This window comes from Heterocephalus glaber, unplaced genomic scaffold (genome assembly GCF_053883595.1).
Source record: "Heterocephalus glaber isolate CG9 unplaced genomic scaffold, H.glaber_assembly_v1.0 deba00000347, whole genome shotgun sequence".
NCBI lineage: Eukaryota > Metazoa > Chordata > Mammalia > Rodentia > Bathyergidae > Heterocephalus > Heterocephalus glaber.
Genome location: NW_028258143.1, coordinates 6,414,357 through 6,435,835, shown reverse-complemented (window position 1 = coordinate 6,435,835; position 21,479 = coordinate 6,414,357). Strand labels below are relative to the sequence as shown.

The 21,479-nt window shown below is 32.0% G+C and overlaps 1 protein-coding gene across 11 annotated transcripts in view; it reads right to left on the bottom strand.

Moving 5' to 3' along the window:
- The window catches only part of Lrp1b (LDL receptor related protein 1B), a 1,848,437-nt gene that overhangs the window by 422,686 nt on the left and 1,404,272 nt on the right, over positions 1-21,479 (bottom strand). The gene's annotated exons all lie outside the window — the stretch shown is intronic.

Here is a 21,479-nt window from a genome sequence, read left to right as displayed (position 1 = left end):
AGGACTGCTATTGATTTTTTTAGTGTAGACTTTATATCCTGCTACACTACTGAATTTGGTTATTAATTCTACAAGCCTTTGGTGGAGTTTTGGGGGGCTTCTATGTAGAAGATCATGTCATCTGCAAATAATGATAATTGTTTGTATTTGAAAATCAAAGACAATATATAAGGACTAGGTTTGACCCTGCCCCCCTCCACACACGCACACACACGATGAAGATGAAGACAACGTTTAAGGAGAATATTAAAGAAATGTTACAGATAGTTAATAGGTACATATGTTTATGTATATATATAATTCATTATTCACATATACATGTATTACATTGCCAAAGAGCAGATAAAAAGCTAAAAGAGTTTAAACTGACTACAATAAGAAAATAATAATAGTGATTAAGAAACACCAGATAGGATATTGCTGTTTTTATAGATTTATAGAACTATTTGATTTTAAAACTATGAATATGTAAAACTGAAAATATCAGAAGTGAAAATCAAACAATACTAAAAAGACACTTGTAACAGCATATAGTCTAGGTGGTGAGATCACAAGCAAATTTAGCTTTCTCATTACACAGGGATACCTCAGTTGTCCAACTCAATTCATTCCAAATTTGTGTTTGAGCACCAAAAAAGTTTGAGAACTAAACATATGTTTCCCATAAGAAATAATGGAAAACCTAATAATTGGTTTTGAGGCCCAAATATTGTACTTATAAATTCATTTTCCAGGACTTTAACACATTTCACAATGATTTCTTTCTTTAACTCTGTGTGGTTCTCACAGTTTTCCTCTTAGCTTTACTGCTGCTATCACTAGCTCGCTTTGGAGCCATGGTGATGATATTTCATGCAAATGAAGTGCAAAAAAAAAAAAACACATTGACAAAAGTTTTAACTCATCAACAAAAGCTCTGTATGTTATCTAGATGAGAGCAGTGCTTAGACTGCAGCATCAGTCCTGTGACTGCAGTGAGGCCTGATGCACAACTCATTCTTGGCCCAAACAAGTTTTCTCATCTAGAAAAGTCATGAGCACTAAGGAGATGTTTTTTTTGAACTTTGATGTTCAAACAGAAAGTTCAAGCTTGGAGCCATGGCATAACCGAGGTATCACTGTACAGTACTTCTTTGGATTATTAAACTTTTCTTCAATAAACCTTGATTTTATTATAATCAGATAAAAACAGTGAAGGAAAAACTAAGAAAATGACAAATATGATTAAAAACACCTTACTATTGTGAACAGATTATGTCACTGAAGAAGATAAATAATTTATAAAGTAAAAATAGCTGGATATTTAACATATTTTATGGGAAGTAATATGTGTGTAAAGGAAAAGGCCTTTTTCTTTATCAGGTGAGTTAAAAACTGTTAGACTTTGAAGATCAATTAGATGCTCTGATTAATGGGTTTGGCATCTTGTTTAAAAGCAAACTGCTTCATTATATATTCTCTCTACATTGTTAAATATTGAATATTATTCTCACTTCTTTAGAGTGAAGTATCTTCTTGTAAGTGATAACAGATCGTTTTTATTAGTAATTCAGAAGATTTTTTTCCCCAAAAACACAGACTGAAATTTTAAATGGAATTTCCATGGCTTATTTCATTTTGGCCATATGTTTAGGAGAAATTGGGCTTAGTCATAAGAGACAAGAAGGGATGCTAACAAAAGAAAGAAAGAAAGAAAGAAAGAAAGAAAGAAAGAAAGAAAGAAAGAAAGAAAGAAAGAAAGAAAGAGAGAGAGAAAGACAGAGAGAAAGAAAAGGGTTTATTTGACATCTGAAATACAAATATATTGCAAATGGTCTGGTACTACCATATCTGTCCTCTGTGTTGTTCACACAACTTGTGACTGGATTTCTATGTGTATACTACTGCTCCAGGAGTGCAGTAAGCACACACCAGTAAAGAATTATTGCTGTCAAATAATATCATTAAATTAGTTCTACACAAATTTTCCAAAATGGAATGAATGGCCTTGGAATAAAGAAGGGAAATTATTCTTCAACTAAGGGAAGTATCTCATAGTGCATGAAAATTTCAGCTTTGTTGAACTATCCTTAAAATGCAGTATGCACTCCATAAGTGATTGGTCTTTATAATTAAGGACATAATTAAGAATTTATTGATTCATCTAAAATAAGATTTATCTACACTGTTCTCATCTTTTAAAAAACCTACTAGTAGTTTGTAAATTATGCATCCATTAACCTTGATATTAACCGTATATTTTGCCACCTCCATTTCTAGTAAATAATTTTTGAATTATCATACTTTAATAAAATTTTATATTCTTATAGTTTCCATAATGCCCAAGCCCAAAACATCTCAACAACTCAGGCCAGATTTTTAAAAATGTTCAAAGCAGATTCATTTTGTTGTATGACTAACCTAATTCACTAATGCTGCATGTGCCTCACATCCTAACAGCTCATACATTTATTTTATCCTCATGTAACAATTTTGACCCTTCTGATAAGATCTTTGCATTGGTGGCACTATTTATTTTTCATGTTCTCTGTACAGAAGAAAGCAAATCAAACAACAACAACAACAAAATCTATTCTGACACTGGAAGGGAAATGGCTTTATCCTTTAGCCTTTGACCCATTTACAAAGGTCGCCTTATAGTACTTAACTTTTCCAAGTAGAAACATAAAAACAGGTTTCGTCCTCTTTTCTCAGTTTTACCAATAATTTTAGATAGTTTTTATCTAATCAGTTTGGTTCAATTTAGTCTTTATGAAGTTTTGATTTTTTGATTTTTAATTCACTGTTGTAAATTCTGTTGGATAATGTCTTCACATTCTAGGGAGTTAGGTAGCAATATTAAAAATAACAGATTGTACAGTTTTCAAATACATATTATCTTATGAATATTTTATATTTTTCCTATAGAAAATTTCAAGTAAATACAGAGTATAGTTTGGTGAACCCTGAAGAGTCAATCTGTCAGTTTCAACAAGTGTCCACAGATAGCCAATTCTGCTTCACCGCCAGCCCTCATGCCCTCATCCCATTATTCCGCACTGTCCCCACACTATGGAGCAAATCTAAGACATTGTGCCATTTCATCAATACATATTTCAACTTCAACATCTAAGACATAAATTCTTTTGTTTTTAATGAATATTAACGTATCAAACTTAAAAGAACAAGAACAAAAATTCTAAAGCCAGATAGTTTCATGAGTGATGCGGGGGGAGAGAGAGAACCACAGAGAGAGAGAGACAGAGACAGAGAGATCTTGGTTTTGTATAATTCTGTTGTGAATTCAGACAGAGAAGAATAATTTTTAAGCTTTCGTGACGTTTTCTCATCTGTTATCTCAACCTACATCATTAGACTTGCATACTATTACTTTCTGTTCATATTCTACCAGCCCTCACCTCAGTCACTGCTCTCAGATCCCATTAGCTAAATAAATTATTCTCACACTTGGATATGACTCTATTGTTTTAGTTATTCATGAGTTTGTTTAAGGAAGTGGTTCTCTTTTAGAGTAATACTTCCTAGAGTTAGGAAAACAAACACCTGGAGAACAGAGACTAAATTTCATTTATGTGTATTCCATCAAAGCCCATAAAAATATCTGATTTATAAAAAAAAAAGTCTTTCATATTCCCTAACTAAAAGACTAAGTAGAATATAAATTTCTCTCTTTAAGAGTTTAATTCCCAAAGTGAGCTGAAGTAGTGTAAATGGTTTTACACCTCATTTGACCTATGAAAAACTCAGTAACAGTCATAATAATTTTAGGAAGGTGAGTAATCTACCTTAGACCACTAATAGCCATGATTTTGTTTCATCCCTTCCTTGGTGATTTTAGAATTTTTTTCAGTACTGTCACAAAAAGCCCAGGCCTACTGTTAAAATGGAAATCTGCCAACAGGTTCTGTAATGCAAAACACCTTGGCACATTTTGTGGAAATACAGTATAACTGGAGATATAAACATTTAACATTTTTGTTTTATTTAAAGTGATATATTAATTCTTTTTAAATTAATTTCATTGGTACATTTTAGGTATACAATATAATGACAGTCATCATTGGAGATTTGTTCCTTTTCATAATATATCTTGATCCTTATTTTTCCCCATTCCCCTCCCCTTCCTTCAACATTCACTATTCTAACTAAATTGTCATCACACATTATTTTGGCATAGTTACAGAACTCTGCCTTTAAAATTTTCAGAAAACAAGAAAATCACAATGCATATTCTTGTTAATAAGACTGATTATTCATTAATAAAAACTAAAGGAAGATAATATTTTTGGACCAGGGATTGCAAAATTTTCTTTAAAATAAAAGTTTTGTATCATCTCCCAAGCAAATAGATTCTTACAATTCTCTGTGTGGTTTGCTGTAATTATTGCTTTATAAGAAACCATTACTTTTAACTAGTATTATAATTTCTTGCACTACATATGATTATTCTGCTTGTGTTACGTGCTTTTGTGTGTGTGTTTGTGTAGTATTTCTATGCATCACGCTAGATTATTTGTCTGGTTCACTCAAAAGAAAGTGTATTTTTTCACTTGCAGAGGATTTTTAATAATTTTAAGAATTGCTGAAAGAAAACTGATGAAAAATAAAATTAAATAACTTTTTTATCATTAAAATATTCTAAAAGCAATTGCTACTAATAAACTCCTCAAAGGATGCACCTTCCAGAAAAATGAAAAATTAAATCCCTTTGTTAGAGTTAAGATAGATTAGAAACAAAAATTTTTGCATGTTATAGTTAGAAAAGAGAAAATAAATTGAGGCAATATGTCAACAAATGGCCATTTTAACATAAATATTTTCCTCTTTTCTTATATTTTAAGTTTAAAATCTTTGATGGAGCTTTTATACATAGAAATTTATTCTAATGTATGAACTGTGGTAGTATTGAAAGGTAAATGTCACCAGGATGTATGCTCAGAGTATTTTCATGGAAATGCACATGCCCTTTCTTTGGTAAGAAAAGCTATGTATCTTTAAATTAACAGAATATAGAATTTTGTATTTGTTTATTTTACAATTAGAGAAAATTTTAATCCATAGTGGAGGAGAGTAGGCAGTCTGGTAGAAAATTATGGTTCTCTATGGACAGGGAGGCATTAAATTGCCCTATGAATGAAGAGAAGGAAGGCAAGACCCAGAATCTCACAGGTTTTCTTCATCAATTTTTATCCTAAGACCAGAAAAATCTAATGAAAGCTTCCTCCCATTTACTAAAATTTGTCTATTTATTAACTCAGTAAGCCTTTAAGGAGGACTAGCCCACGTGGAGTGTGGTGTCTTCATGGAGGACAAATAATAAGGTTTCATCTCTTAGGGTAGTGGGAAGAAGAGTCATGAAAACAATTACAAAGATAATATGAGAACGGGAAAAGAGACTAACTACTCCTGCTTTAAAAATGCCATAATTGGGCCGGGGATTTAGCTCAGTGGTTTCATGGCCTGCTGCGCAAGCTCAATGACCCCAGTTCGATCCCCCGTACCAAAAAAAAAAAAAAATGCCATAATCATGTTATTATTTCACATAACATTTTAGAATAATTGAATTGAACAATTCTTCCACTCAACAAGTGTGGGTGAACTTTATGATAGTACTGGAAATAGGGAGAGGAGGAAATAAGGTGCAGGTAACTATTACTTATACATAACACACATATATATATAATACGTCTTGGCTTCTGCTTAGATAAATATAAAATACATATATAAGTGCATCAGAAAGGTGGAAATTAAATGATATATGTGAATGGACTATTTGAATTTTGTATGATATTATTGTGAGTGTATTAAAAACAAGATTGCCATTACCTGACTAAATATTTACTCATGAACTGATAAATTGTCTGAAATTTGTTTCGAAGTAATCCAGCGGTATACTGTGTGTGGTTGGAGTTGGAGTAGATGAGTCAAAATTGGCCATATGTTAATGTTAATTGAAAAAGATGAATGACCACAAAGAGTTAATGGGACTTCTCATTTTTGTTCTTATTTGAAAATTTACATAATAAGTTGTATAAGTAACATAACACATTCATTAGTTAATATGAGTTCTCAAAGCATGCAACATTGAAAGTTTGATATTTAAACTTACACTACTCAAATGAAGCAGTTTTTCATAATGGTTTCAATAATTTGAATTAGTTATCACTGAATAAAATAGTAATGACAAACTGAAATGCAAGGATTCAAATAAAGTTTGATTTCTGGATACTTAGGAATTAAGACATGGTCTTTCAAATTGACAACAACAATATAATTAATTGCCAGTAAATATATACATTCCCAATTTATATATGCACTGTTCTTTAAAAATTTTATTGGTGTATGTTTTTGACACATAACCAATATATTCATCACTGTGTGCCTGTACATATACACATCATTTTTTTAATATACTACTGGAGATCAAACCCAGGGCCTCATGCATGCAAGGCAAGCACTCTACCACTGAGCTACAGCTACAGCTCACAAAATTATTATATTCAAAACAAATTTTATGTTATTATCTATACTGTGTAGTTGTTTAAAGAATTCCTAATGGAAATTGTTATATTAATAATTGAAAGCAATCACTGTGTCTTAATAACTCTAAATACTGCAGTAGATTAAGACTTAAACAATACTTGAAAACAAGGATATAAAACAAAACCTACTTATAAAAATAATAATTTTAATAATATCTCAAAAATGGACTTTGCATAAATTAACATAAATTTTGAAAAGTCCAATAGATTAAGGCTCATCATATCTTTAGTTTATCATTTTGCATGTTTATTTTTTTTTGAAGTTTGAAAATAAGACTAAATCAGTACATTTCTATCAATATAATATTGTGTATTATGGTCAAAAATGTTATATAATTGAGTATTCATTCATTCATTTGTTCATTTACCGCCCAAAGTGGAACCTTGGCTTCTTGGGGTTCTTTGTGAGTTCTGTATCTGTCTTCAGTGAACTGGAACTTGTGAGATAATAGGTTGTTTACACACTGTAAATCTACTTTCGGTGAGCTGGAAATGTGGTAGATAATAGGTTGTTTATGATTTGCAAATCTGTTCAGTGAGCTGAAAATTTGTCAGATAGTGCTTTGTTTATGAATTCTAAATCAATATTCCGTGAGCTGGAACTATGTTAGATAATGGGCGATGTATGAGTTATAAATCTGTTTCCAGTGAACTGGAAACATGTTAGATAATGGGTTGTTTCTGAATAGTAAATCCATATTAGGCAATGAATAAGTTTTAGAACTGTAAACCTGTGTTTTAGTGAGCTGAAAACTGTTTAATAAAGGATTCTTTATATGTCATAAATCTGTTTTCAATGATCAGGAAATGTGCTGGAATAATGGGTCCTTGTGACTTGAAAATCCCACTTTACTGAACTAGAAACAAGTCATCTAACAGATTCTTTATGAGTAGATCTATGTTCAGCGATTTAGATATATAGAATGATCCTGTTCTGTTTACCTAAGCATGATAACTTTAATCTATTTTTTGAGCATGCTTTCCTCTGCTGAATAATGGTTCTTCTCGATTATGGTTAATGGAGCAGAAAGTGCCTAAGGTTTGTTTTCAGTAACGTGGTACCAGATTGCTATTTGAACTGTATCACTATTTGTTAATTTTTAACAGATACCAAATTCACCCTGACACTCAGGAAATACTATAAAATAGGGAAACCACAAGTTTCAAGTTCATTGGACATAGATATGGGCTACAAAAAATCAGAATATTCAATGCTATAAGTATAGATGGATACAATCTATAGATTTAGCTTAGGGTAAGACACAAAAGAAAAATTTGAAATCTCAGTAGGATAACAACATGGACAATCATAAAACTATAAAATATAACATTGAAAAAGTATTACAAATACATAATAAATGCCAAAACAAAAACAAACTTGTACTCTGGTTAAGAAAATAGTGAGAAAATGGTCACTAGACAAGGGTTAATTAAGAAACAAAAGTTAAAAGTCCAGAAGAATATTCCATAACAAATTTCTTCCCAATCTCTTGTCTAATTTTAATATATGAATATTTTGTCAGTAGTTTCACATTTGTTGATACCTACTATTTTTGTTTTTGGAAGTATTAAGGAAAGTAAACATTCTATCACTAATTTTTACTGAAATTAATGCTTACTTCTGTTGATGTGACACACTCAATAGTATTCGTTAAAAGTATATATTATTAGAAATCGCCTAACAAAGGCCTAAAATTCATTAATATCCAACACTTTTTGCACCAAAAATACTTCTGTTCAGAAAAGAAATTTTTCTCAAACTTTAATGAATTTTTAATGGTGTTAGTCAACTTATTTATAAATATTTTTCTTATATTTCACAGATTTTTATTAGTTTTAGAAAAGACAGTAGGTTAAATAATCACAATACCTGCATACTTTCAATATTTTCACACTAAATTATGTTTTGCATTACAGTCACTGCAGAGTGATTATATTTCCTTTCTTGTGTTAGTTTTAACTCTAGTTAAAAATTATTTTTCAGTTGTTTTATTTTCCATGTACTTGCCTTTAATTCATTGTTAATGCTATATAAGTTAAAAATAACATCATATTCCCGTGCTTACACATGAGGTCATCTATCAAAGCCATTTTTCCTCCAACGAGCTCCTTTACATTGCTTACAAGTACTACTTTGGTCTGGACTAGGGCTTTTCTAAGACAGATGTTCACCTTCCACTAAAGGCTAAACCTTTAGTTGTATATGTTGTGGGAACGTCCCTTGTATCCCAGAAGACTATGTATGTCTCTGCTTTGCTCTATGTCTCTCCTTCATGAGATGAACATTTTACAATAGCTTTCTAAGAAAGGTGCAAGTGACTTATATATTTGGGGACTGTGCATGTCTCAAAGTGTCAGTGCATTGAAATTCTAACTAAAATTTTTTAAAGCTGTGTTCTCTCTATTGACGATTTTAGGAAGTTCTTATCCTTAATATTTAACACTGCAACTTAGTATATAATATTTTTTCTTTCTCTCTTTAAAAGAGAGACAAAAGTGTTTTCTTCTAATGTTGTTCTTCAGATGCAGCACTTGCTGTTTTGTTCATTTTTCTGGACATTTAGTGAGTTTTTCAATATGATTATTTTGCTTTTTAAATCTGTAAGTTTTATATGTTATAACTTCTATGTATTACATTTCATTCACTGAAGCTTCCAGTATATTTTTCTGATAAATTTTCTACTAACTTTTCTGATACTTATCCCCTTTTCTCTTGTTTTAAAAACATTTTACAACTTTATATTTAATTTTTTTCATTTTCAAATGAAAGTTTTATTGATATAATATGTTTCATTTCCATATTGTTTTCTAGTTCTTTGATTATTCCTTTTTGAATATTTGTTGATTTTATCAATGTAAAATACTTTCAGATATATTTTAAACAGGTTTATTTCCCATTTTCTATAGCTTCCTTTTTGTCAGTCATTCTTTTTCTCTTGGATTTTAGGCAGTCTTCAATTATTTGTTAATCTTTGTCTGTCTTTATTTTTAAGTGGGGTTTATTTCAAAATTGCTTAATTCAAAAAGGTCAGTGTCAAATATGTGTTTCATCTAAAGTACTCAGGCCTTTTTCATAAGAGATCTCAAGTGACAAAATCTTGGGAACTAAACTCAATCCAATTAAATTCTCTGTAGAAAACTTCTCTGGTGTTGTACCTGGGCCAGGAGTTACCTTTAGGTATAGGGCAATGAAACAGAATGGACTTGGGGATTTAGAAGGTTTCGTTTGCAAGTCTGTCACCTCACTTGGAAAACAGAGGCCCCCAACACTAAAGGGGTCTCATAGGTTCTTCAGAGTGAGCTTTCTCTTCTTGTTTCTACTCTACCTATACTCATTTTTAATTTTAATTTATTCTATTTTATTAAGATTTTACTAATCACTCTGAACTTGTTGACATTTCCCATCACTGCTTTCCCTTTTCTTTTTGTTTTTATATACTTTCACTTTTCCAACTTAATCATTTTATTTTTATTAGAACAGATTTAGAAAAGACAAGCAGATAATTGTGGTGCTGTCAGTATTGTATTGCTAAACATATCACTGCTGATGTTTCTCACCTTGTTTTAGTTATCTATGAAACACATTTCCTCTGTCCCTTCTTGTTATTATAGGCTAAAATAAATTTAATCCATTCATACTATAATCTTATACAGAAAATAATGGAATTATGTATCGATCTTTAAAAAGAAATAAAAAATTGTGACTAAATATTAAAAAGTCAGTTGCTTTCGTATGTGTATTTGAATGTTTCTCACTTCAACAATTCTCCTGTACACTGGTTCAGGACAATATTAATAAAGCTGTTAGAAATTATGAAATAAAAAAATATCTCTCCACTTTCATTATGGAAAAGAGCAACTACCACATTAGACATATAGAGAAGCTAGTTATATTGCAAGATCGTGGGTCCATGAAGTTAATTTAAAATTTGTCCGCTGGATTAAATTCCATGACTCAGCAATGCAGATAGTTTTATGCTAATTCCTCTCTGATAATTATCTCCTACTTCTCTCTTTTCATGCGTTCCTGAATAGTGTGTCAAAAATTTGAATATAACTCCAAATAGCAAGAATAAAGCAACTACATAGAAAAGGTATTTTAGTATAATTTAAAATAGTAAAAGGGAGAATCTAGCATCTTAAATCTAGGGAGGGGAGGGGGGAGAGAAGCAGAGAATATTAATTTCCATTAACTCCGAGGAGGAATGGATTAGGATATATACATACATACATACATATATATGTATGTATGTATTTTGGTACCGGGAATCGAACTCGGATTCTTGCGCTTGCGCAGCAGGCGGCAAAACCACTGAGTTAAATCCCCAGCCCGAGGATATATTTTTAAACTATGAAAAAATAAAGAATAGAATAATTTGAGGTATAGAAAAAGACATGAAATTTATAAATTTGCTGTCAATTCAAATAGAATTTTAGTAGTGAACCAATGTCATTTTCATTAGAACGGATGCAGAGTTTGTACAAACAGAATTCAACGGGAAAGATTTCACATTTCCTACAGCAAACTATTTTTAACCTTGCCAGTAAATATCTGTTTTCACATGAAACGTGTGGAACATTCCATCGGGTCTAAAATGTCAATTTTCAAAGGTAACTCCATTCTTTCTAAGAAAAACCTAGAAAATTTTACATACATAGCAAGAAATTTGCCAAAGAAAATCATTTCGGCGAAGTGGCCTCAAATTCCTCAGATTGCAAAACTACTGAAAACAGAACAGTCAGGCAATAAAAACTTGTAACAATGAACTATTAGTTTAAATATAAATGATTTACAAATTGGCCAAGAACAGTGGTTGATGGAGTGAAATAACTTTATGAAAGTAATTTCATATTAAGTACCCTGTGGCTTTCAGAACAAGAGACCAGAGTATATAATAACTTTAACTTGATGTTATATTACATGATATGCTGTCTAAAACAGCATCAATACATTTTGAACAAAGTTATTTATGTCTTTGGCATTTGACATTCTAAAATTGGTTCAAACTCGGTTAAGCTATTAAAATAACAAAAATTTTGAGTGAATTACAGATTATTACAGGCAGATCATGTGAAAAATGCAACAGTTGTTATCATAGTTGAGTCGAGTGGTTGTCAAAAAAATTATGGTACTCTTGTGACTCAAGCCAATATCCAGACATTCCTGATATAAGCAGAATCATCACACAATATGGTCTCTGTGTCAACATGATATAGGTAATGTGAAAATTTTTCTTGAAGAAAATATCATTCTTGTGGTACATGTTTGTAATGACAGCCCTTGGGAGGCTGAGGCAGGAGAATTGCCATGAGTTTGAGGCCAGCCTGGACTACATAGAGTTTCCAGGCCAGCCTGAACTACATAGTGAGATTCTGTCTTAGAAAGAAAGAAAGAAAGAAAGAAAGAAAGAAAGAAAGAAAGAAAGAAAGAAAGAAAGAAAGAAAGAAAGAAAGAAGAAAAGTAAAAAACGTGTTTAAATAAAGAAATCTTTTTTTTTTTTGGTACTCGGGATCGAACTCAGGACCTTGAACTTGTGAGGCAGGCAGCAGAACCACTGAGCTAAATGCCCTGCCCAAAGAAATCAATCTTACTGTCCAAAATCTTTCAAATAACTTTTGCTGTTTTGGCAAATAAAATTTGGTGGAAAGTACATATCCAAAATGAGAAAATTGAAGGATTACTGAATCACTAAAAACTAAACATTTTTTAGGAGAAGGAAATAGTCATTCAGAGATTTAACTCTTAATTTTCTCTAAATTCTCTGCTTTACAAAAGTAAGGAAAATAAAATAAGAAAGGAAAAAGAAAATGATGGAAAGAAAAAAATAATAAAACATATTTTGCACATTTTACAACATTTGGAACATATTTAATAACACAAAATACTAAAACTATTCCTCTTTTGGTCTTTTATTAAAATATGAAAAACTGATTTATCATAATATAAGCAGCCAATATTGAAATGTAGACAACCAAATTTGAAGTTTGTTCAGTAACATACTATTTGCTCTTCCATCTTTATGCCTAAGCTAGAAAAAATATACCATTAAATTCAAAATCTATGTATTTCTGATACACTTCCTTAAAAATCCACTGTCATATCACTGTAATTCTCTTAGACAAAAAGGGAAACATTAGGAAAATGACTTCTAATATCTACAATGCTTTCTCCTTAAATGAGATAGTTACATGTAACGATATAGTATTCTTGTTTCATTTCACCAAAATTCACACATAGGAAATGCAAATCTCAAACACAATTTCTTTTACATTTGAATCACCGAATCAAGGATGACCACTGGATACGAATCAGTATTTTGCATTTTTGCTACAGTGAATAAGAGCTTCAGAACATAACTCATTAATCACTTTGACCACTATTTTTCTACAAGAGAACAACAGGGAAGATTGTTTACATATATTTTTCTAAAGAAAGGTCACATTATGACATAATCTGACAATGTTAAAATGCAAATGATTCATTTGGACATGATTTTTATTCAAAAATTTGAACTAAGTTGTCAAATATTTCCTTCTCCCTTGACACTTAAAGTCATATAAAAATGTAGTAACTGAGGAATCATTCGTATTTAATCACTTCAAAAGGAACTCTGTGTCAAAGAGAAATAGTTCTAGAATTCACACTGGAGAACAGATTCAAATATATACCTGGTGTCCAGAATTTTTCTCCAACAGAGATTGTAAAGAAATAAACACACAGCCATAGTAAGTATAAAAATGATGATATTTGGCTATAGATTCATCAGTGGGTGAGTATCATATGAACCCACTGATAAATACAGTGGCTCTGTAGTCCAATTACCTTCTAACAATTCCATCTCTGAACTCATGAGATATTTAGGGGAAATTCTAAATCTAAACCATAACATCTTCAACTACAGCATGGTAAAATTATATTTTTAATTATTGTATATTTTAATTATTTTCTTCTCTTCCCATTGTGTACACCAATGGCTACTTGTGGCCATTTTTACTAAAGAAACATTGGAAATGTGCTCACTACTGCAAAGTCTTATGGAAACTAACCAGAAATATATTTCAGTTTCAAGGCCATATGTGAGCGCCCTGAGAAAACGACCTTCCATGTAGTTTGTTTACACACGATGACAAATTCCCTGCTAAGCAAGGAAACTGTATATTATGCAGAACATGTAAAAGGTATTCTGGATTTCATAGATTACTTTAGTTATGGTCTTTTTGAGAATATTTTTAAAAATTTTTCCAGGTAATGTACAACAATGTACATTTTACACTATCCTAGCTGTTGATAATCTGAACTGTAAATTAATTTTGTTTTTCTTAGTTCTCAGAGATTCTCTTTTTATATTGTCATTCTTGACTTCATTCATTCCCAAGGTTTGCTTGGAAAGTAAAAATCTTTTTGTATCATCCAATTATTACACACACCAACACTCACACAAACAGATTCATAAATAAATAAATAATCCCTCAAAATATTGGGAAAGGGAGGGAGAGTCTGAACTTTAGAAGAAACGTCTGTGGAAAAAAATCTTCAATTTCTTAACTCATGCCATCTATATAAGTTAGAGCATTTTCAGTAGAAGTTATGAGTTAAGACCAAGAAGTAGGAGATTACGTAAACACGAATGTGACTTGGCATAGAATATATGTTTTGCTGTTAATTTTATTACCTAAAAAGATGACAAGAAAATTATTTATATATCAATTTCATAGACAGAAGTGGTAAAATTCAGTCAAACGTTCTAAAGCATCAAGAAACAAATATATCCCTGGATCCAGAATATATGTTTTGAAACAATCTTTTTATTTTAGTGTAATTTGGAGTTAGCTTAGTTTGAGAATTCTCCAAATCATTAAATTCTGGTTTGTATCCTTCCTCGCTTCTTCCCTCCTTCCCTCCCTTCCTTCCTTTCGTCCTTTTTTTTTATCGTGAATAAACTAATACAGTTTAAAACATTGTCACTTTCTCAAAAAATAAAAACGGAAATAAAGTAAAACACATATTCTGAATATGAATTGTTTCACACAAAGCAAAGAATGTATTTTCTTTACATGTAATTTAGGCATTAAATAGTCCAGTTGATTCCATGATAGTGATAAGAAAACACTGGTTTAAGAAATTAATTGGTGGTACTTTTAGCTTTGGAAAAGAGCAAACTAACTCTCCTCTTTGGAAATTCCCAACTCACATCCATAGTGTAAAGGCTCTAAGAAGATTCAATATAAAAGAGAAACTTGCTTGGTTTTCTCTTACAAGTTACCATATGTGCTAGATGCATTTATGAATCCAGTTGATTGGGACTTACAGAATATTTCATTTCATTTTAGCACCATCTCTTTATTGCCATCAAAGTTGTCATCAAACTATCATCAGGGTAGGATATTTTTGTAATGTATCACAATTACTTTCCTCCATTCTTTTATTTTCTCCTGTGAGACCACTTCATGTATTAGGGAACCAAGGCCATAAAATGATGGAAAAATTTCCTGGAACCACAAAAATTATCATCTCATAAAAAAGTGTCTTTGTTTTTAATCTTAGTTTTCAGTGGCATTTTTCTTCAAAGAAACAAATCATATTTAAACTATTTATGCCTCCTGAATTTCTTTGCCAGAACTCTTCCTGTAATTACTGGAGTGGGGGAGCCCCTTTGAATGCACAGGACCTGATTACTGATTTCTTTCCTCAGTTTATCTCATTACATTTTCATTTGGCTACAACTAGGAAGAGAAAACCAGAACATATCCTTCAACATGGTGCTTGGAAATGTCCTCAGTTAATTATCAAATCATTTTCTTATGTTCACCACTTTCCATATAACTGTAGAAAATAATTTAGTTATGTTTTCTATTACTGTGTTACAAGAATCATCTTTCCTCCAGGTTTTAATAATGGTTTCCAGTTTCCATATCTTTCATTTCCTTCTGAGCTGTCCCCTGCAGGATGCACAATTCTGACATTCATCTCCAAGACTTAAACATTCCCTACAATAATTAGTTTTCTCTACTCTCCTTTGCTCTTCTTTCTGAGTCCTCGTTAGCTGAGTCCTTAAATTCAATATATCTCCCATTTGAAGCAATCCGGAATTTTTCTCTACTGTCCTAAATTTCTTCCAGTCCTTGCCTATGATCAAATTCCAAGGCCATTTCTACATATTTTTGTTTTTATTACAGCGATATCCCACTTAAAAGTAGGGAAATAAATCTGTGTTTGTTTCTCAATGCTGCTCTAACATATGGCCAAACATTTAGTAGCTCTGAACAAGAATTTATCTCACAGTTTCGGAGGTGACAATTTCAAAGTCTATCTCACCTTTGTTTAGGCAGAAATACTTTCTTCTATAGATTCTAGGAGAAAATATATTCTTTGTGTTTTCCAGCTTTCATAGCCTAATAGTACCTGGTTTGTAGCCACGTCACTTTATTCTGCTTTTGTTGGTTATCAAATCATTTTCTGTCTCTGCCTTTTGACACTCTTGTCATTTTTCAGAGATGCTTGTAATGTGATTGAGCATTCCCAGGTAACACGGGGCAATTTCCCTTATTTAAAGTCATCCAATTGTAAACTTTATCAAATCTGTAAAATACCTTCGCAACCATATCCCGATTAATGTTTGATTAAGAATTATAGCCTATTCAAATAGATCTATAAAACTGCCCTTACATTTGAACAAAATAATAATAGTAAAGCAATAATAAATTCAATAAAATTGTGTCGATTTAGGGCTGGGAATTTAACTCAGTGGTTTCGCTACCTGCTGTGCAAGCACAAGGACCCGAGTTCCATCCTCGGTACAAAAAAAAAAAAAAAATTGTGTCGATTTGTCAAACTCATCCTACTTTTTTTGATAATTTATTCCAAGAGAATAAAATAATCAGCTAATGAATGAAATGACTAGAGGCTGGGGATATAGCTTAGTGGTAGAACTGGCTAACATGCATCACGCACACACACACACACACAGAGATGACTAAAAGTTCAAAATAGGCACTGTCTCAAAAACGTAAGATTAAATTTTACCTTTTCAAATTCAATCTTACATTCAGTATCTTTCTTACTAAGTTTAAGGTTACCAAACAGTCTTCAATCAAAAGTGTCTAAATTGCACAGACTGTGATCGAACTTGGGATCCTTCTATATATCAGCTTCCCAGAATGCTGGGATTAGAGCAGTTGTCATCGCATGTTTATAGCGTGTTTTAATGAAATACAATTTCACTTCCTAAAAAGAGTTAATTAAATATTAGGTAAGCTTGAGTTCAATATTTACTTCACTATAAATTGCTACTCCAGTGTCTCCCTGAGAAATTAAAAAAATTTCTCATACAAGTTGACACTGCTGTTTTTAAAAACTGCAGAGAAGCTGACCTCATTTTAAGTCAAGTTGTAAGGAATGCCACTAGAAAATTCAAAATAAATCAAATACATTTAAATGGCTTTCAGTAAGAAAAATTTAAGTATAAAGACCAGCTACATTTCGTACAAACAACAGCCAGTGTTCCGCTGAAACTTCTCTAGGTGGTGGCTATTTCAGAGTTCACAGTAGAAAATATTTCTCAATCTGATATGATTTTGTCAGGTAAAAGGGTAGGAATAGAATTTACTTCCGATAAAATACAATGATGCCATAGTTAAGCCCTTTTTAAAATAAATAAAAATACAATGCTTATTTCTCTTCCTAATAGCAGAAGAAAACAAAAAACTTTCATCTCATTGGTTTCAAAATGATATGTTTTAAAAATGAGAGTAACTTCTTGGATTACCCTGCTGTTAAATCTGTGGATTCATGAATATTATTATAAGCCCATGCTTTGGGATAATTTTAAAAGAATACTTCCATTAGTTATGCTTTGTTCTCTTCTAATACACTCCTTGATGGGACTGCAAGGTAGCTGCTCATATAAAGGTAACCATACTGATTCATTCTCCTCATAAAATAATTTCACTACTTTCTTTATAATTTTGACTTTAAACTTAAATAGGTATTATTTAGGTTAAGAAAAGGACACAATTTTAGTCTGATTATGTCATATTTGGATTCTTTTTCTTTAACTTTTTTTGTATAGGCTTTCATTTTTTAAAAAATTTTATTTTATTGGTACATTTTAGGTATACAATATGATGACATTCATCATTGGAAATTTGCACCTTTAAATAATCTCTCTTGGTTCTTATTTTCCCCCCTTCCCCTCCCCTCCCCTCAACCCCCCCATCCCTCCCTATTTACAAAGACTTTGCTTCCATTTTTTTCATTTTCTCAAATTAATTCCATTCCCTTCTTTCTTTTCCCCTACCCCTCCCACTTCCCCTTCCCCTTTGCCCCTTTTCTTCCTATTTCACTTTATCTATTATACCTTTTAGTCCTTATCGATGCTTACAGTTTCTCACACTAGAGAAACTATTAGGTATTTACACATGTGTCCTGTTTATTTCACCTCAATGTGCATTCATTTAGGTATAAATGTCTCTAAGTTCTCATTTTTTATGGCTGAGTAGTACTCCATTTTATTTAAAAAAAAAAAAAAAACACATTTTCTTTATCCAGTCTCCACTTGAGGGGCATTTGGGCTGCTTTCAAGTTTTAGCTCTTACAAATTGTGTTGCTATGAACATGGATACACATATATCACTGTGGTGTGATTCCTTTAATTCTTTGGGGAAGATCCCCAGCAGGGGAATAGCTGGGTCAAATGAGACTTCCAGTCCTAGTTCTTTGAGGTGTCTCCATACTGATTTCCACAGTGGTTGCACTAGTCTACACTCCCACCAGCAGTGGAGCAGTGTTCCTCTTTCCCCACAGCCCTGCCAGCATTTGTTATTGGTTGATTTCATGAGAGCAGCCATTCTTTCTGTAGTGAGGTGGAATCTAAGTGTTGTTTTCATTTGCATCTCTCAAATGACCAGTGATGTTGAACACTTTTTCACATGTTTATTTGCTATTTCTAGTTCTTTGTCTGAGAAATGTCTGTTCATTTCAGATGCCCATTTTTGGATTGGGTCTTTAAATTTGGGAGGTCTGAATTTTTTAAAATTCTTTATATATTCTAGATAGTAGACCTTTGAGGACCAGCAGGTGAAGATTTTTTCCCACATTGTGTGTTGTCTCTTCACAGTGTTGGTGGTTTCTCTTGAAACAGTTTTGATTAGCTTTTTAAAAACGTATAGCTGGATTTTAACTTGTGCTCAAACATATATGTGTGTGTGTGTGTGTGTGTGTGTGTGTAATTCTCTTATAAGACATTTCTCTCTGCTCAAAAAGACTATAAGATGTTAAAATAATAGGAAAAATGAATCAAAGTATTGAATGTATGAAACAGTTATTGTAAACCTATTATGTTTCAAACATCATTGTAAACAGTAAGGATATAGCAAACAATATCAACTATAATTTTTTTTTAGATTTGCTTTATTTTTGGTGCTGTTTATTTAGCCCAGGTCTCCAGCATGGTAGGCAAGTACTCTACCACTGAGCTATACAAATCAACAAAACCATAATTGCAATTCGTTTTTGATGACTAGAATACAGTCATGCAAACAATACTGACATCTCTTGGAGTAGGAAAGAAGCCTTATAGAGAACAAAGATGTTTATAAAAGATTAGGCTGAAAACCAGAAGGAGAACTAGGTGCAATGAACAAATTCATGAAACAGGTGTCAAGAGAGGCACAGATATTTGGACGTAGAAGGTGGTCAACAATTTTAAGTGAAATAAAGTAATTATTTTTGCCAGACAGTCATTGGTGTCTGTTATCAGAGCACTGAGGGAGTGTATGACAAATCACCATGGTTTAAGAATGAAAGAGAGTCCTTGGGTATATATTACTTATTGAGAAAATGTGGGAGTAAAGACAGGGACAAGGACACATGCCTGTAATCCTAGTACTCTGGGAGGCTGGGATAAGAGGACGGCAATTTTGAACTCAGCCTGGAGATTTGAAAAAAGGCTGAAGATACAGCAGTGTGAAGACCCTGGGTTCAATACCAAAAAAAAAAAAAAAAACGGTAAGAGGAAAGATAGGAACAGAGAAAGAAGGAGATTTAGTTTGGGTTTTATTTTCAGTGTGAAAGAGGAGAGAGCCCACAGGGTTCTATGGAGAATTACTAGATAGGGAGAAACAACATATGTAAAATAGAGAATAAAAAATTTGGGAGATAAGGAGGCTATAGTCTCAGTAGCATTAGGTATAAGGATACAATTTCAAAAGAAACCATGAAAGAAGACAAAAATGGATATATATAAGGTAATACTACCTAACCTTAATTGAACATGAAATCTCACATATATATTATACTCACATGTATCTTATGTGTATATAATGTATATGTAACATGCATATTTCTACCATATGAGGAAGTTTGGCTGGCACTATTCTAAGAACCTTATATATTGTGATGGATACTACAATTATCCCCTTTTTATAGATGAGGAAAGTAAAATATATAAAGCTCACAGAATTATTAGAGCTATAATTAAAACACAAGAAATTACCTTAGAGTCCAGATTCTAAACCATATCACATTCCAATGAACGCAACTACTTCTGATAGTGGAAATGACGTAACCTGAGAAAATTCATGGGATACTTCTACTCTTTGTTTGTAAGATAAGGAGAAAATATATTTACTGAGAATAATGGGGATAGGCAGGCATGGATGGAGTTTTGAAATGATGGTGAATAAAATCATGAAATCATGTGAGTAGAGTTGTGTGTTTGTGTTTGCTCTCAATCATGTCTTCCTTTTACAGTGGAAAACTAATAAAATTTATGTGGAATTTTAATAGATAGTAGAAAGCTTAGTATTATCAAATTTCATACTTGAGTTGTTATCACTTCTTGTCTATGACACTTAAAATCAGTATAGATCTTAATGCATCAAAAACCTCAGAATGTAGCATAAAGATTAGATATCTTGTTTTTCTTCTTAAGGAAGTAATTGGAGCTATTCTATACACTGTATATCTCTAGTTACATGTTTTCCTCCAAAAGTAATCCACTAATCTCTCCTTTGACTACTGGTAAAGCAGCATAAATGAATATGACACACTAGTGCTTAAATAACAGAAATGTATTTTCCCACATTTCAGGAGACTACAGGTCTAAGATCAAGTACCTGGCAGGATTGGCAGCTTCTGAGGCCACCCCTTAGATTGCTCATGGTTGCCTTATTGTGTTCAAACATGGTCATTCCTCAGTTTTTGTTACCTGCATCCTAATCTACACTTTTTTTTATAAGGACACCAGTCATATCGGAATAGGATCCCTCCAGGAGCTCATTTTACTTTCCATTTTCGTAGGTCCTAAATCCAAATATAGTCACATGTTGAGGAACTAGCGTGTAGGATCTCAGCACATGAATTTAATACAGACACAAAATTCATCTCAAAACAAATATCACAAAATATAAACTTACTTTTTCATCTGACCTGTAAGAATAAGAATGGAACCTGAAGAACTACTTGAATAACATCAGGATTGTGATTGTCCCTTTCCTTAGCATCTTTAGAATTCTGAAATTAGAAGTGAACTAATAATAATATATTGTTTTACAAGTAACTAGGTAGGTAAGTTAAAATAAGTTAGTCTATATAATGTATTTTTTAGTGTATATAATGTTTTTAAAAGCAATAAGAAATTAAGTTAATGGTGCTTCTGAATTATGGCTTTGTTAGAACAAATAAACTTTCTCCAGTGGTTGCTTCATACTTAGTTGAGATTCACAATATTTTTACAATGAACAAACTGGTAAAAAGTAGTTTATGTGCTAGGAACTGTGGTGAGCAATCCATTAGCATTGTTTCAATTAACCTGTTTATAATCCACTAATAAATTCTATTTTTCTGTTACTTTTCAGTATAATCTTGCACAAGGCATGAACAAAGTCTGCCTTTGAATCTGAGTCTCCCTTACTCCAAAGCCCCTGATTGACTTTAAC